This window comes from Protopterus annectens, chromosome 16.part0 (genome assembly GCF_019279795.1).
Source record: "Protopterus annectens isolate FY-2018-M chromosome 16.part0, PAN1.0, whole genome shotgun sequence".
Lineage (NCBI taxonomy): Eukaryota > Metazoa > Chordata > Ceratodontiformes > Protopteridae > Protopterus > Protopterus annectens.
Genome location: NC_056750.1, coordinates 650,237,060 through 650,252,372, shown reverse-complemented (window position 1 = coordinate 650,252,372; position 15,313 = coordinate 650,237,060).

Genomic DNA, 15,313 nt, shown 5'->3' with positions numbered 1-15,313 from the left:
TATCTCTAAGTTTTGCAAAGTTTTTCTGTGTTTGCAGACGTTGTCCTACATTTGCACACATTTTTCTGTATTTGGGAATGCTTCTCAGGGTATGAGAACTTATTTCCAAGGATTTCAGATACTGCAGGAGTTCTGACTTTTGTTGTAAAGCATTTGCTACTGCACTTGATCTCAAAAACATTTGTTTTACATTAATAGGGTTTTATTCTGCACTCTGGTGGGAGCAGAGGGCTGATTCAACCCATCTGAGTTGGGAACTACTGGTGGAAGGCTTATTGTATGTTTAACTGACTGGCCTGATGGCTTAACTGCATAAACATCTTTCATCCTGCTGGTATAAAAGCCTTGCATTTTGCATATTGTGCAAACGTGGTTACCTGTGCCTTGTATATAAGCGGACCTCTCCAGTTTAAAATCCTCTATAGGAAATGGTGTCCATAGTCTCCCAATGTTTATAGCTGCTGAAAGAGCTGCCAGTTTGCACAGAGGGCAGCACCACTGCAGGCCATCTAATAGTGTACTACTAAACACTCACTTAGACCTTTAAGTGACTCTCCCCTACTGCTTCCTATCTACTAAGGATCTGGTATAATGGATAGGTCCTTCCCTGTCATCTCTGTTTCTGTCCTGGTGGATATGGGCATCCTGAGGCAATGTAGTAAATGTCTCATGTTCACTGACAAGCATTTAATTTTAGAACAGCCAAAGTGTATGAGAGATGCAGATATACAATATCATTGGAGACAAAGCACTGGCATACACACATGAAAAATGCAAACCAGGGTGTCAGTGTTACACCAAAAACACTCACTACCAACAGTAAGGAACAAACATATACACTCACATATGTGGAGGTACTCACTTGTAATCTACCCAAACTTCCAAGACCTCCTAACAGCATGTATCAGTGGCCCGTGCACACTGAAAACAGAAAGCACCTCACACATTGCATATCACTGAATATCATAGTAGTCCTGCCTCCAAGCCCATAAGGCAACACAGTACACAGCCAAACATTCTAGTTATTGGAGATTCCATTGTAAGACATGCTGATGTCCCCCTTACCAGGCTAAACAAGGAGAAGATCACAGTGAGCTGTCTGTCTTGAGCCAGGATCCTCCAGATCACGGATGTGCTTAGGTCTTTAAATTACTAAGCACTCAAAATGCAGACATAAGTACAGTTACGGAAATATGCTTCAGAACCATGGAAATCACCCCAGCTATCAAAGGTTACAATGCCTTTCATATATTTTAGTCTCCCTCAGCTCAGGATAAAACAAAGGGAGGAGGTGGCTCAGTCTTCACAAAGGACAAGTACTCTGCTAGACTGGTCCAACAACATGACTCACTTAAGCTGCTCCATGGCAGAGTGGTGCAGTGGTACAGCAGTTAATGATGTGGCCTCACAGCAAGAGGTTCTCTGGTTCAATTCTCAGCTGGTATGCTCTCTGTGCAGAGTATGCATGTCCTCCCTGCCTTCGTGTGGGCTTCCTTCAGCTGCTCTGGTTTCTTCCCACATTCCAAAGACATACGTCTGGAGCCTTTCTCCCTGGGTCTCCTCTGAAAATGGGCTCTGTCCCAGTTGGACTTTCCCAGTAAGCAAATGTTAAAATAAAATAAAATAAAAATAAAAATAAAAAACAAAAAAAATAAAAAACAAAAAAAATAGGTTCAACCCCATATCACATCCTTGCTAGTTACAGATCCCACAACATGAATCTGGTAAACTATACTTCCTACCTAAACCTACTGGAATCTCATAACATTCAGCTTAAAACCATACTTGTGGATGACTTCAACTACTCCTCCATAAACTGTGAGACTTATACAACCCATAATTCACTTGCTCGGTGTTTTTTGGACTTAGTCAATGCAAACACCCTGGAGCAACTAGTTAGCTCCCCAATTAGAGGTATAAATATGCTAGACCTTGTAGTCATGAACATGGGGGGATGATGCTCCCTCCCGTGCTTTAACTCCTCCCTGGTGAGATCTAACCTGTTAAGAGCTTTCCTAAGGCCAGTTTACCAATCTAAGTGTCTTGTACAGCTATATTCATAACTGCATATTGGAGGCAGTACCTGCCCGAGTCAAACCTATGATTATTAGGCTATTCAATCATCTAAACAAATTAGAAAGCTTGTCAAATTTGCCAAAGTAAACTATGAGCCAAAGATAGCCATCATCGCTTACCACACCCAAAGTAATACCCACAACCATCTCCCTACTGATCATAAAGAGGGAACAGGTCCTTGTCCCAGAGGAATGGAGGACTGCAACAGTTATCCCTCTGCACAAGGGGAGGAGGCGGCCATCAACTCAACAACAAACACTGGACCAGACTACACCTGGTCAAAACGTTTGTCACAATCTCCCACTCAGGGATCATAGATAAACTAACAGAGTTAAGCATAAATCCTTACATCATCAGATAGATAGGTAACTGGTTCACTGATAGGAAAAATGTCCATATAGGTGAGTCCACTTCGAGTAAGAAACCTGTTAATAGTGGTGTCCCACAGGGCTCAGTGTTGGGACTACTTCTGTTTGGTATATACCTTTCTAAAGTGAAGGCCAGTGTTGGGGGTCTCTGGTTCAGCAAGTTCACTGACAAATGTACGCTGAGAGAAATCATTGAATTCTCAAATGATGTTGACATCCTACAAACATGCATAAATATGTGTTATCAAACCCTTTGGTAAATCAGATGTCCTTGCAAATTTTAATATTGATAACACATCCCTAAAATTGGACCCAGTCATGAGGGACCTAGGAACACAGATAAATAGTAACCTAAACTTTGACTACCTGGTAGCCACGGTAGTGAAGAAAGGAAATCATGGTGCCATTGTACTTGGCCCTCATCAGACCCATAATGGGGTAAAGTGCTCCCTTCTACATGCACCTAGACTAACTGGATTGGCCCCAATCAATGGGACTATCAAAAGGCCCCTTTACTCCATCTCGTGACTTATTTCTGACCTAAAATTATAGGATGGTTACTCATTCCATGTACCTGAACCAAAATATTGTCATAGTCTGGGTATACTTGACTAGTGTAATTCTGGTAACTGTAACATGATTAAGGTATCCTGTCTCTCTTCGGGTGCCTCCACACCCACAGTCTCCTGATAAAGAGCAAAATTATTTTCTTCATGTTCTGGACAATTATCCCATAGCCAGTATGTCTAAGACCTTGGAATTGCCCTGAAAATAAGCCATGCTTAATAGGACTAGATCAATCAACAAAGGCAAATAAATTAATAAAAATGAAATGAAAAAATAATAACTTTAAAGAGATGATAGCGGGAGTAAAACCACATGCAGTCAGCACAGAAAAGGTGGCAGATGATTTGTTTGAGACCACATGTATAGCCCATGGCATGCTGATATAAAAGCAGGTAGATGATGTGGGGAATCCTAGGCATGCCTCAGTTAAAAACTGGGACAGTCTCTAGAAAGGAACATTCCAGAGAGGAGAAACAAAATGCAGAAAGTTATTATGGAGATGAAGGCTGCATTACCTATCTGAAATATGTTAATTTTAAATTATTTGGTTTACAAACATATCAAAAGACTGGTTCTCCAGAAAGAAAACTACATGTCAAAGAACAAGAATCTTAAATATATATATATATATATATATATATATATATATATATATATATATATATATATATATACTTTCTTTTGCCTTTTAGAGGTGCTATGGTCTATAAAACTTTGTTAAACACTGCTCAGAATGATTAAATTAGTTCAGACTGACTTCCAAGGAAATATTTCCATACAGTGAAGTTTTATATTTGTGAACGTCCGTGTGCACCTATAGACACACACACACACACACACACACACACACACACACACACACACACACAGGTACAGCTATAGATATGAAGAGTAATAGCAGCAGTATTGCTTTTTACCACAAGGTGGCAAAGTTAGACCATACTTCTTAGAGTTGAGACTGCAAGTTTGCATTAGCTTTAATTTATTTTAACACTGGAAGAAGTGTTTGTAAAACTCAAAATTTAACCAAAACAATTAAGAGCCCTCACATAACAACATTTTGTAAGTACATAATAGTCTGTGTGTGTGTGTGTGTGTGTGTGTGTGTGTGTGTGTGTGTGTGTGTGTGTGTGTGTGTGTGTGTGTGTGTGTGTGTGTGTGTGTGTGTGTGTGTGTGTGTGTGTGAGAGAGAATGTATGTGGATGTGTGCATATATATTGGCTGAAGACTTCTCTCCTGAAAGTATAATTCGTTTGTTGGAGAAATAATTTATTTCTGAGCTTTACAATTATCTGGTCTGAGGTAGAGTCCCACACATTCACTTGCCTCCTCTGTAACTCAGTCTTCTGTATAGCTGAATTCATTCCTTTATTTTGAATCTGTAGACACTCACAAACACATACAATGATACTGCTTTTTTCCAAAAACAATGATACTGCTTTTGAGAAGAGTTACAGTTATTTATAAAATGAGCCCTGAATACAGTGCCCATCTTGCTTCATCCTTCCCAGTACAAAAGAGCCCATGCACAAGCTCAGGAGTAACAATGTACTGTGGAATCTGGAAAATGTATTTATTCTTAATCAAATCATATATACTTATGCATAAAGATAAAACATATAATTATGTTATAAGCCTGCATGGAAATATGAGCTGACACAATGTGCAGTGTCCTTTGAGAAACAGAGGCTGACAGTAACTTTCAAATCTTCCACGTAGTTTAGCAAACATGAGAAGTGGGCAATTGAATTGATTACTAGAAAAATCTTTCTTTAGTCAAGAAATGCAATGAAACTGAAAAAGTAAATTGCAGTTCTACAGCCATTTTTATATATTATAACTTGAAGAGTTATACACTCGAGTAACTGAGAGGCAGATATGTGCCTATAAACCATAAACTGCTAAGTCATTCATATGTACAGTAACCCCTTTTAAAAGTTTAATTTAGCAGAGTGTCAAAAGTCTCAACTGTACAGATTTTCGCAGAATATCCATATTTTTGCCATATTTATTTTTGGTCCGTTTTTGACATTATTGTGGTTTTCTGGCAAATTAGTGGCAAATCATTAAAGGTTGATGTTAGAAAATACTGACAGACATTTGAGTTTCAGACTTCATACACTTCAGAAAATTCATGCTGGGGGCGTGGCCAAGGATGAACACAGGATAGCAGCAGATTTCTTCAGCTCCACCAATTTCATTACATTGACAGGAATTAATTACTTAAAAAATTAATTTTTGAAGTAATTTTCTTTCTAAATATGTTTGTTTTATAGAGTTCTTGAACTATATCTAAAAAAGAAAGGAAATATTAATAATATTCCTGTCATAAATTACTTTGGAAATTTTCCTGTCAGTTTATCAGTCTGAAATGAGTTCCAGTAAGACAAATTCTCAAGACTCCAGCATCAAGAAAGAACTTCAGTCTCTGATAATTATAATCCAGCAACTTACTGCTAAAATGGATAAAATGGATACTAAAATATACACTTTCATAGAAAAAACTACAAAACAAATAGACTTGTTACATATGGACCTGCAAAAACAGAATATCCAGATGACAGGCATAGAAGAAGCTGTGAATGACATGGAAAATAGAATACAAGAAGAGGAAATCAACATTGAGTTTCTGCTGAAACAAAATATACATTTACAAACAAAGCTGGATGACCTGGAAAATAGATCTAGGCACAATAACATTAGGATTTTTGGACTGCCAGAAAATATTGAAGGTAACAATATTACTTCTTTTTTAACAACATGGCTCCCTAAAACTTTAGATTTACCAGAAGCATTCTCTTTTGGTATCGAAAGAGCACATAGATCTATAGCTAATACTAACTCTAACAAAAACTATCCTAGATCAGTTATAGTTAGATTTCTATCATCTTTGATAAAGAGATGGTTCTTAAATCTGCTTGGGCTAAAGCTCCTGTTAAGATTAATGAAACAACTGTGCGTTTTGACAATGACTATTCTTCCATGGTATTAGCTAAAAGAAAAGTTTTTCTGCCACTAATAAGGGAGCTTAAAAAGCACAGTTTAAAACATACCTTCTGTTTCCTGCCAAGCTTAAAATCTTCCTTCCTGATGGTCCTAAAATTTTCGATGACTTAGACTCTGCTTTACTGTTTATCAAAAAAATAAGATTTTGGAAAAAATAGAAGAAATGGAATGGGCTAGTCCTTCGTTAAAGAGACTGGCAACTGAAACTTCGTGGAAGACTTCAGAGAAGAAGAAGAGACTAAAAACAAATGATTTGTACTATGTTTTTTCTCTCTCATCATTTTATTTTATTATTAATCTTTTAAATATAGTTCCTGCATTTCCAAGAAGCAACAAATATTTTGAAAAGATTTAATCAAAGTTATTCTCTGTGTGCAAAGAAATGTTTTGTTTCATAACTAGTCAAAATATCTGGAGATTTAATGGCAAGCTGTGATTTAACTTGTTTCTCTTTCTGAAGAGGAAAAATAAGGTCAGTAATTTGATACATTTTTTTTTTCCTTTAAAAGTTTATATGTTCTTCAAATGCTATTCCTAATTATACTTTCTTGATTACACTGCTTATGCTTGTTTGTAAATAATCTGTCATGCTTTAACTAATAATAATTAGAACTAAATAATAGTAAATAATATGTTTTATTTTTAACTCTATTAATATAAACAGTAAGTAACATTCTATTGTATATACTTCTTATAGCTTTCTCTTACATTTTTTTATTTCTGCCTTACACCCTTTTACTTTCTACTCTCTTTTCTTTTCTTTATTAATATATAGAAATGCTTTTGATCATATAGACACAGTAAATAATAAGATTTGCATAGGAGTTGAGTTGGGACAAAATGTTGAGTTTTGTTACTTATTAATAATTTTGGGCTTGATTTCACTTACATAGAGTCTGTAATAACCTGTAGAATGCATTGTGAAGGTTTTGTCATGTTTAGATGCATTTACACTGCTAAATGAATGTCTGTCACTAGTTTTAATAAGTTTCCTGCCAAAATGTTAAGAGAGACAATCTGGGATGTGGGCTGTCTCATGCACAGTGTCCATGAGCTACTTCAAAGCTTCAACTCTCAGAATTCTCACAGAGAAGCTGCAAGCAGCTAGTCTCACTTTGACCTAGATATCACACTGACACATCACAGATACAGGAATGACACTACCTAATTATACTTTCTTGATTACACAGCTTATGCTTGTTTGTAAATAATCTGTCATGCTTTAACTAATAATAATTAGAACTAAATAATAGTAAATAATATGTTTTATTTTTAACTCTATTAATATAAACAGTAAGTAATATTCTATTGTATATACTTCTTATAGCTTTCTCTTACATTTTTTTATTTCTGCCTTATACCCTTTTACTTTCTACTCTCTTTTCTTTTCTTTATTAATATATAGAAATACTTTTGATCATATAGACACAGTAAATAATAAGATTCACATAGGAGTTGAGTTGGGACAAAAATGTTGAGTTTTGTTACTTATTAATAATTTTGGGCTTGATTTCACTTACATAGAGTCTGTAATAACCTGTAGAATGCATTGTGAAGGTTTTGTCATGTTTAGATGCATTTACACTGCTAAATGAATGTTTGTCACTAGTTTTTAATAAGTTTCCCACCAAAATGTTAAGAGAGACAATTTGGGATGTGGGCTGTCTCATGCACAGTGTCCATGAGCTACTTCAAAAGCTTCAACTCTCAGAATTCTCACAGAGAAGCTGAAAGCAGCTGGTCTCACCTTTGACCTAGATATCACACTGACACATCACAGATACAGGAATAGCAGATTAATAATATGTGTTAAAACCTATGTCCCAAACATATACATTACTATAACTCATTTAATTCATCTGATTGACAAGCATAAATAATTTTATAACTCTATACTGGAAGAAATTGTCATGTGATATATTTTAAAGCAGTAGTATAGCATGTTTGTAAAATCTGGTTACTAAAATGTGTTTGCTGTGCATTATTTTGTATAAAGCAGACAGATTTATTGAAGGGACAGCAATGTAAGATGGTGCTCAGTAAAGATACAACTCAGTGAGATCAGATATATATATATATATGTATGTGTGTGTGTGTGTGTGTGTGTGTGTGTGTGTGTGTGTGTGTGTGTGTGTGTGTGTGTGTGTGTGTATGTGTGTGTGTGTGTGTGTGTGTGTGTGTGTGTGTATGCATGTGTGTATATATATATATATATATATATATATATATATATATACATATATATATATGTATATGTGTGTGTATGTGTGTATGTATATATATATATATATATATATATATATATATATATATATATATATATATATATATGTGTGTGTGTGTGTGTGTGTGTATGTGTGTGTATGTAGATATGTATATAAATGTTTCTGAGAATCTGCTTAACTATGAAGTATGATTTATAACAATTTCTATGAATACAATATTTTATTCTATTGGCAATAATGAGTTTGAGTAAATGCTCATATACAAGCAATTCAAGTTTTTTTGGAAGCTGTTAACTGTATTTATATGACAGAAAATAGATGCATCCTAATATATGTAATGTCTGAATCATATTAGCCAAAGTTTTTGATTTAAATGAATGTTAGAACTTATTTTTCTCTCCTCTTGATTTCTAACATCAAGATTATTTGAATGCTATTTGAATACAAGTGTTTTATATTACATGGATGTATATAGTAGTATGAACAGTTTTTTTAAAAAAGGTTTATTTTAGTTTATATGATGCTGTTTTACCAAATGTGTAGTCTTGTCTTGCTAGATAATTGAATTGAAAACTGTTAACTTCAGTTAAATATAACTAGTATTAAATTGATAAGGTGGTAGCTGACGTACTGCTGCTTAGGGTAGGGGTTAACTTGAGTGGTAAATACTACTCTAAGTTGGAGTTTATAACTCCAGGCTGGATGCAAGGTTTAATCCTTACATTATTTTCACTTGTTCATTGTTATTTGTATATAGTTTTGACATCCACAATATATTTTGTACATTCATTGTCACTACAAACAAAATTGAATCCTATACGAAATCCCATAAGAGATTCAATAAATACAGCTATATTTAAAGGTACACCTAAAGGAGGAGATGTAACATTACTTATCTTGTTATTTGTTATTTTGATCATCAGATTCTTAAGTTTTAAAAATGCCAAATGACATCTTTAAAAGGAATTTCTTTAAACATTAATGGATTGAATAATCCATGTAAAAGGGCAAGCCTAATAAGATACATTAATTTACATAAGGCCAACTTAGTCTTCCTACAAGAAACCCATCTCTTGAAAAAGATATTGAAAAAAAAAAAAACTTTTTTTGCCACCAAAAAAAACAAAAAAAAAATTTAAAAAAAAGTTTTTTGGGGTTTTTTTGGTTTCAAAAGGGGGCCCCAAAAAAAAAAATTTTTTTAGGAAAAAAAAGAAAAAAAGGAAAAGGGGGGCCTAAAAATTTTATGGGGGAACTGTGCTTTTGACAATGACTATTCTTCCATGGTATTAGCTAAAAGAAAAGTTTTTCTGCCACTAATAAGGGAGCTTAAAAAGCACAGTTTAAAACATACCTTCTGTTTCCTGCCAAGCTTAAAATCTTCCTTCCTGATGGTCCTAAAATTTTCATGACTTAGACTCTGCTTTACTGTTTATCAAAAAATAAGATTTTGGAAAAAATAGAAGAAATGGAATGGGCTAGTCCTTCGTTAAAGAGACTGGCAACTGAAACTTCGTGGAAGACTTCAGAGAAGAAGAAGAGACTAAAACAAATGATTTGTACTATGTTTTTTCTCTCTCATCATTTTATTTTATTATTAATCTTTTAAATATAGTTCCTGCATTTCCAAGAAGCAACAAATATTTTGAAAAGATTTAATCAAAGTTATTCTCTGTGTGCAAAGAAATGTTTTGTTTCATAACTAGTCAAAATATCTGGAGATTTAATGGCAAGCTGTGATTTAACTTGTTTCTCTTTCTGAAGAGGAAAAATAAGGTCAGTAATTTGATACATTTTTTTCCTTTAAAAGTTTATATGTTCTTCAAATGCTATTCCTAATTATACTTTCTTGATTACACTGCTTATGCTTGTTTGTAAATAATCTGTCATGCTTTAACTAATAATAATTAGAACTAAATAATAGTAAATAATATGTTTTATTTTTAACTCTATTAATATAAACAGTAAGTAACATTCTATTGTATATACTTCTTATAGCTTTCTCTTACATTTTTTATTTCTGCCTTACACCCTTTTACTTTCTACTCTCTTTTCTTTTCTTTATTAATATATAGAAATGCTTTTGATCATATAGACACAGTAAATAATAAGATTTGCATAGGAGTTGAGTTGGGACAAAAATGTTGAGTTTTGTTACTTATTAATAATTTTGGGCTTGATTTCACTTACATAGAGTCTGTAATAACCTGTAGAATGCATTGTGAAGGTTTTGTCATGTTTAGATGCATTTACACTGCTAAATGAATGTCTGTCACTAGTTTTTAATAAGTTTCCTGCCAAAATGTTAAGAGAGACAATCTGGGATGTGGGCTGTCTCATGCACAGTGTCCATGAGCTACTTCAAAAGCTTCAACTCTCAGAATTCTCACAGAGAAGCTGAAAGCAGCTAGTCTCACTTTGACCTAGATATCACACTGACACATCACAGATACAGGAATGACACTACCTAATTATACTTTCTTGATTACACTGCTTATGCTTGTTTGTAAATAATCTGTCATGCTTTAACTAATAATAATTAGAACTAAATAATAGTAAATAATATGTTTTATTTTTAACTCTATTAATATAAACAGTAAGTAATATTCTATTGTATATACTTCTTATAGCTTTCTCTTACATTTTTTTTATTTCTGCCTTACACCCTTTACTTTCTACTCTCTTTTTCTTTTCTTTATTAATATATAGAAATACTTTTGATCATATAGACACAGTAAATAATAAGATTCACATAGGAGTTGAGTTGGGACAAAAATGTTGAGTTTTGTTACTTATTAATAATTTTGGGCTTGATTTCACTTACATAGAGTCTGTAATAACCTGTAGAATGCATTGTGAAGGTTTTGTCATGTTTAGATGCATTTACACTGCTAAATGAATGTTTGTCACTAGTTTTTAATAAGTTTCCCACCAAAATGTTAAGAGAGACAATTTGGGATGTGGGCTGTCTCATGCACAGTGTCCATGAGCTACTTCAAAAGCTTCAACTCTCAGAATTCTCACAGAGAAGCTGAAAGCAGCTGGTCTCACCTTTGACCTAGATATCACACTGACACATCACAGATACAGGAATAGCAGATTAATAATATGTGTTAAAACCTATGTCCCAAACATATACATTACTATAACTCATTTAATTCATCTGATTGACAAGCATAAATAATTTTATAACTCTATACTGGAAGAAATTGTCATGTGATATATTTTAAAGCAGTAGTATAGCATGTTTGTAAAATCTGGTTACTAAAATGTGTTTGCTGTGCATTATTTTGTATAAAGCAGACAGATTTATTGAAGGGACAGCAATGTAAGATGGTGCTCAGTAAAGATACAACTCAGTGAGATCAGATATATATATATGTATGTGTGTGTGTGTGTGTGTGTGTGTGTGTGTGGGTGTGTATGTGTGTGTGTGTGTGTGTGTGTGTGTTTGTGTGTATGTGTGTGTGTGTGTGTATGTGTGTGTGTGTATGCATGTGTGTATATATATATATATATATATATATATATATATATATATATATATATATGTATATGTGTGTATGTGTATGTATAGATATATATATATATATATATATATATATATATATATATATATATATATATGTGTGTGTGTGTGTGTGTGTATGTGTGTGTATGTAGATATGTATATAAATGTTTCTGAGAATCTGCTTAACTATGAAGTATGATTTATAACAATTTCTATGAATACAATATTTTATTCTATTGGCAATAATGAGTTTGAGTAAATGCTCATATACAAGCAATTCAAGTTTTTTTTGGAAGCTGTTAACTGTATTTATATGACAGAAAATAGATGCATCCTAATATATGTAATGTCTGAATCATATTAGCCAAAGTTTTTGATTTAAATGAATGTTAGAACTTATTTTTCTCTCCTCTTGATTTCTAACATCAAGATTATTTGAATGCTATTTGAATACAAGTGTTTTATATTACATGGATGTATATAGTAGTATGAACAGTTTTTTTTTTAAAAAAAGGTTTATTTTAGTTTATATGATGCTGTTTTACCAAATGTGTAGTCTTGTCTTGCTAGATAATTGAATTGAAAACTGTTAACTTCAGTTAAATATAACTAGTATTAAATTGATAAGGTGGTAGCTGACGTACTGCTGCTTAGGGTAGGGGTTAACTTGAGTGGTAAATACTACTCTAAGTTGGAGTTTATAACTCCAGGCTGGATGCAAGGTTTAATCCTTACATTATTTTCACTTGTTCATTGTTATTTGTATATAGTTTTGACATCCACAATATATTTTGTACATTCATTGTCACTACAAACAAAATTGAATCCTATACAAATCCCATAAGAGATTCAATAAATACAGCTATATTTAAAGGTACACCTAAAGGAGGAGATGTAACATTACTTATCTTGTTATTTGTTATTTTGATCATCAGATTCTTAAGTTTTAAAATGCCAAATGACATCTTTAAAAGGAATTTCTTTAAACATTAATGGATTGAATAATCCATGTAAAAGGGCAAGCCTAATAAGATACATTAATTTACATAAGGCCAACTTAGTCTTCCTACAAGAAACCCATCTCTTGAAAAAGATATTGATAAACTAGCCACAAACAAATATACAGTATTGGTTAGTTCAGAGCACACTCAGAAAAAAGAGGAGTGGCTATTTTATGGAATAAAAGTATGCCCATTCCTAAAACCATTAAGTCTTATCAGGATGACAAAGGAATGTTTTGTATGGTTACAATACAAATTAATGGGAAGACTTACACTTTAATTAATGTATATTGGATACCTGGAATTGGTATTAATACAGTGAAACATCATCTTGATAAGATCATATCATTCTCTATAGGAGATATTATTTTAGCTGGTGACTTTAATTGTATACTACATGAAAGTGATACTACCACTATAGGAAAGAGAAGAATTACATCTAATGCAAAACATTTAAAGGATTTTGCTAACTCTTATCATTTGAATGATATTAATAATCAGATAGATTCAAAATCATTACCATACACCTTTTTTTCTAACAGATACAAAACTTATTCAAAAATAGATAGGGTCTTTATTTCTAACCAGATGGTAACAGATTTAATTAATTCCAAAATCATTTCATGTCCTATATCTGATCATAATTCAATTGTTTTGAATTCATGATAAAAAATACTCATAATGTTCAGATCAAAAGGATACCAGCATACTTAACTCAACTAAAAGACTATAAAGAATGTATACTTTCAGAAGTAAAACATTTTTTAGACATAAATAACACTCTTGAAGTCTCCATTGTTTATGTTTGGGATGCCTTAAAATCATATCTATATGGACAAAGTATCAGATGGTATAATAATAAAAGGAAATCTTGGGATAAGGAATTGTTAGATATTCAAAGTAAATTAGACTCTTATAAAAATAATAATAAAGAAAATATTATGGACAAGAAAGTTATTGAAGAAATAAACAAACTAAATGAGAAATACAAAGAAATTTTAACTCATAAAGTTAAAATAACTTTAGAGAAATACAAGTTTTGTCTTATTCAATAAGCCCCAAATACTTACATAGACTTAAAATAAAACAAAAAGGTTGAATAAACAAAACCATATCAAAGAAATCTTTTCTCTAAGGAAAAGAAGAATGTTTCTAGTATACCAGAAATACTAGATGAATTTAGAAATCACTTTCACAAAATTAACCATAATAATATTAACATGGAACCTAAAGATAAAATAAAGGAGTTTATAACCACAAATATGAATAAAAAGCTTAATAAACAACAGATTAAACTATTGGACAAGAGTATTTCATATACAGAAGTTATTACACAAATAAATAAGCTTAAATCAAACAAAGCACCGGGTAATGATGGTATTTTACCAGAGATATATAAAATCCTTTCTAAAAATACATATTCATTAATACATAAGGTTTTTATTTTGGCCCAAACTGAGTTAATAACCCCCCCATCTTGGCAATATACATTTATTTCGCCAATTTTAAAACCTAATAAATATCCAACTAGATGTTCTTCATATTGGCCCATCTCATTACTTAATGTTGATTATAAAATGTTTATGAATATCTTTGCTGATAGATTGAAGACAATCATTCCGCATTATAGATATAGATCAGACAGGCTTCATTGTAAATAGAAATACTTTTGATAATATAAGAAGAACTTTAACATTAATAGATTTTGCAAATAGGAAAAAGAAAGATTTAACACTTATTAGTCTTGATATAAGTTCAGCATTTGATTCAGTAAGTTGGGACTATCTGTTTACCTTAATGAAGTGCACAAACTTCTTGGATGCATTTGTAAATCTAATTGAACATTTATACAAAGGAACGTTGACTTATATTAAGGTAGGAACATATGTTTCACAAAAAATACCCATTCTTAAAGGTACAAAACAAGGATGTCCACTTTGTCCACTATTATTCACTTTAGTAATGGAGCCTTGGGCTAATTTGATCAGAAACAGTACTGACATAGAGGGTTTTGAAATAGATGAAAATACAACATCCAAAATTCAACTTTTTGCAGATGATGTTCTAATTACATCAGCAGGATCTAATTCTTCTATACAGTCTCTATTTGATAACATGATGAATTTTAAAAGTATTTCTGGTTTAATATTCAATGAACAACGAACTAAAATACTACCTATATATACACGAAAAATATTCTCATTAGTGATTTTACTAAATATGTACCCAATTCAGGTCAGATAACTTATTTAGGTATAATACTATCTAAAGATATTAAATCTATTATATATAATAATTATAATACCTGTTTTCTTAATATACAAAATCTTTTTAATACCTGGAATAATATGTTTTTACTATGGAGGAGAGACTTACAATTATTAAAATGATAATATTCCCCAAGATTTTATACTTAATACAATCAATAATACTTCCACCTACAAAATAATTATCAAGAAACTGAACACACTAATGTTAAATTTCTTATGGGCACCTAATAGACCTAGGATTGCATTAAAGAAAAATACTAATAGCTGGTCTCAATTTGGTATTTCTTTTCCA